Source organism: Rhagoletis pomonella, unplaced genomic scaffold, assembly GCF_013731165.1.
Source record: "Rhagoletis pomonella isolate Grant_MI unplaced genomic scaffold, Rhpom_1.0 Rhpom_scaffold_00006, whole genome shotgun sequence".
Classification (NCBI taxonomy): domain Eukaryota; kingdom Metazoa; phylum Arthropoda; class Insecta; order Diptera; family Tephritidae; genus Rhagoletis; species Rhagoletis pomonella.
This window is the reverse complement of record NW_023458560.1, coordinates 67,813,425-67,817,765: the sequence shown is the minus strand read 5'-3', so window position 1 is coordinate 67,817,765 and position 4,341 is coordinate 67,813,425.

The following is a 4,341-nucleotide window of genomic DNA, read 5'->3' as shown; positions in this document are numbered from 1 at the left end:
GCGGTTTGGTTAGTTTTTTATCTACTTGAACAAATAAATGGCATGTTTTTAAATCATATAACAACAAAAGCAATCAACACAAAAGTTATTAAAAAACACATTGCTCAGTTGAAAATGTCTAAATAAATTTTAGTTGAATAAAATTCTTCAGACTTCATTGGGCCTTAAAAGTGTTTTGTGCTGTTTGCTACCCGTATTTGTAATATTTCATTTCATTTAATACAATGTTTCAAACAGGTGGAAACACTCCTCAAAAATATTTTCGGCAGCAAACTTTCCTTAACCTCTTCAGTTTGACACATTGACACATTGCAATATTCAATTAATCTTATCAATTAAATTGAATTAAAATTTTCAAACATTTGGTAACCTTCAACAAAAAAAGTTCTTGTCAATTTCGTAAAAAGTTATAATGAATTTCGCTTTGTCAAATATTGCATTGTAAGGCTAAATCATCCAAATATAAGAATTGAATGTTCAAAAAGTTAATTTTTTTCGCCGAAATCTCCTTGGGGGACATACTTGAGGTCTTTGGAACAAAAAAAAATTTATCCTCGACACTTGAACTTCAATAAATACATATGTACATACATCAAAAATACTTAAAGAAAAGTTAAAAAAAGGCGAACCAATTGGAGGCAAACAAAAATTCAAATTTTTTGACAATAATTCTTTAGACTGAAGGATATAAGGCGAACTTTTTTTCTGGTGCGGTCTAATGTATATAGTTAGTATGTATGCTTGTATAGATTCTGTATTAGTTACAAGCAATCGGTATATATATGTAGTTGCCTATTTGTAGTCACTTAAACACACACATTAGCTCTCTAAACATTCAACAGACGCCATTGCATGTAAACATATGAACACACTTACATTTATATATCGATCTACAAGTGTCTGTGTGTCCGTTTGGTCCAACCTTCATAGGGTATTCACTGAGCTGTTGGTTTCTATCCTAAATTCCTCTGCGCTTATCTGCAGCTTATACATACATACATACAAATATATATAGCACGCTGTTTGTTGTCTTCTAATTTCAAATGTATTTCGCGTTCGCTGTTAGCCTTCTGAATGCTACTCCTTGGCCTTTGGTCTTAATATTCTTGCTAACATCACCCCCCCCAAGCCCCTCTTCTCCGCTATCTATTAGCTGTACCATCGCTCTTATACTATCCGTTCTTCGCCTCGACTTTTGCCTCCTGCTTATTGCCTGCGCAAAATGTTCATTACTTATTTGCTTGTTTTTATTGGCCACACAATTGTTTTCCTCACCATTTGTTCGTATTAGCCAATCATTTTGTTTATTTTCACATCTTTGTGCTGCTTTGTTAATATTTTGCACATTTAAGTTGCAATTGTTTGCTCGTTTCGCTGGACGACTATACGCACACGGACGCGTAAGGATTTGTTGGTGGAGTGAGCAGGCGAAGCAATTCAATCTGTGCACAGAGATTGAATTTGTTAATATAGAATTCTATTATGCACGCTTTATTCGAATTCCTTTGGGAGACTTAAATGAACTCTTTGAAGTGAAAATTGCACGTAAAATTTTTTGGACATAATTTTTTTGTTATTTAAAAATTTAATACATATATGTAAAATTGTGTAGACTTAAAAACTTAAGACAAAGATTAATTTAGTAATAAGGAACTCGACTACCAGGCCCATTTTAGGTATCATTAGAGAAGCCGAGAGTGTCTTAGGCATAGCGAGTTAGGGACTCTCTTTAGAGATACAAAAGACCTCTAAGATCGTGGTTTCTTTTGTTTTTGTCATAAGCGCGAATTTATCTTATCTTATACCCATCTGTAAAGAATTCTGAAATTATCCTTTTTAAATGCGGTACTAAGCTTTCACTTGAGCTGATCGAAGAATATGACAGCCCACGTTACTTTCACCCAGCCTTCTCCAAGACCCGCCCTCTTAGTTTACGGGGCAGATTTAGGTACTGCTTGGATACCGAAAATTTAGTTAGGGCTTGAAGCTAATTTACCTTTCACCAAAAGTCGTACACCATCTGCATAGTCAATTGTAACGACCATATATGTATTTATTTAGGGCCTGTGTCAATCAGTAGAAAAGTTCTATGGTGAAAAAACTTTTTACTATGGTGAGCAAATTTCACATTTCTGTAACTTTTTACAGCTAGAAATTTTTGACAGTTGCTTTGTTGCAAAAGAAGACAAATCTAATGCTTTCGCCAAATTTTTCACTAGCCCTGCCGGATAAATAATTTCTATTCACCTCATAGCTGTCAAAAATTTACTATCTAGAACTTTTCTCTCAATATGTGAATATTAAACATGTGCCTCATTATCTATTAAAAGCGATAACTAGGTTTTCAACAGATTATCAGTTAATCATAATAAATACTGGCTGGAAAAATTGGTAAAGTTCAAACTTAATTAAGTTCTTTATGCAATTTTCATATTAAAAATGGATAACTGGGGCGTTTATTTGTTCACATTAAAACGTATTAAAGTAACTGTAAATGACAATGCTTTGGGTTAGCACGCGATGTAATTTTTAATAACAAAAAATAACCAAGGTTTTGACAAAGCCAATAGCTGCTAGAATGTAGTCTGCACTGTGTGTACTATGTACATTAGACCGTAACAGAAATAAAGTCTGAAGTATTTTTGCAAGGCAATTTCGAATTTTTTTTCCGAACAGTCGGATCTTAAAGTATGATATATTGATGCGCATGTCTTGAGGATACATTTCTTTGCTTCAATATTCATTGATTTCAGGTACTCCGTTCTAATATTTACCAACAAGCTCTAATTTCTTATCCACTTAACGTACCACCCTAATGTCAGTAAATAAATCAAAGCTCTCTAAAAATCAATCAATGTAAAAAAGTATTTACTGTCGAAAAATGTAAAAAGGCAACCCCTAGGTTTGGCCAAACATTTTTTTTTTCGAAATGGCATTTCAAAAATACTTCCCACTCGAGAGTGTACGGCGAACTTTTTTCTTTTGCTTCTGCGGTGGTACGGCCTAATGTGCATATGTATGTACATATGTATATAGTTATAACGTGTATCTATGCACGTATGTATGTTCGTATGCAACCTACATTTCCCTCTAGACAGCCATTAGACTGACATTGCGCCCAAAAGTAGGCCAAACTATGTAGAAAGCATTCAAAAGTTTTCTGACAGCGCATGCCAGGCAATGACATTTAAATTAATTGATTCAAATGAACTGGGGGAAGTGTTGTCATTTTTTCCATCTACACATTTTTTTCATGTTTCAATTGTTGTTTTGTACATTTCTTATAATTCATTTATTTTACTTAATTGCAGTATATTTCTGGGCGGACAATTTTAGTATTTTTAACACCGTTCGACAATATTAATCTTTTATTGCACCCATCAAGAAATCTATGGGGTTTCCATCTAGACCTTTGTTTTTTTTTTTTTAATTTTGAATAAAACACTTAAAACAGAACTGGATGTCTTTATTATTACTCAAAAGAAGACTAAAGGAAATTCACTTTTTAAAAATAACTTCATTCAAATGTTGACCACCATATTTTATCCGGCAATTTGGAATTTTGAAAAGTGATTACAGTATTGCAATCAACCACTCAAAGAACATTTGGATATCAAATTTAGTAAAAATCTGAAAAGTTTTCAAAAATCCATCCGCCATTTTTGAACCGACATTTTAAATTTTTGAAAACTGGTATCAGTTTTGCAATCAGCGCCTCAAAGAATTTTTGGATATAAAATTTCATAAAAATCTGATTTTTTAAACCTTTCGTCATATTGGATCCGCCATTTTGAATTTTTGAAAACCGATTTCAGTTTTGTAATCATAGACTCAAAGAAACTTTAGATATCAAATTTCATAAAAATTTGAAAATTTTTTAAACATTGGATGCGTCATTTTAAATTTTTTAAAACTGTTTTAAGATTCGTAATCAGCAACCCCAAAATCCTTCTGACAAAAAGTTAAGTAAAACTTAAAAAATCGCAAGGCAATATTCTATTGACCGATTCAAGATTAAGTGTAGGTTACAGATTCTGTTTCCTCACAGAAACCGTAAATGACTTGATCTAGAAATTTGGCAAAATACGGGTACTTTTTTATTTCTTCTTTGCGAAAATGCTAAAAAAAAAATTAATTATATCGGACGGTGTGTTATGTATGTACATAGTAAGATATGGCAACGCCCCTTGCCTTATACTACAAATTCGCGCTATACTTTGCCTTTCAGCTAAGCTTTATACTTGGCTAGCCATTCGAGTTCTACCAAAAAAATTTAATTCGATTTTGGGTCATTACAATCGGCTTGCTTCGCCGCCTAAAAGCATGCTTCAACTTACTGCA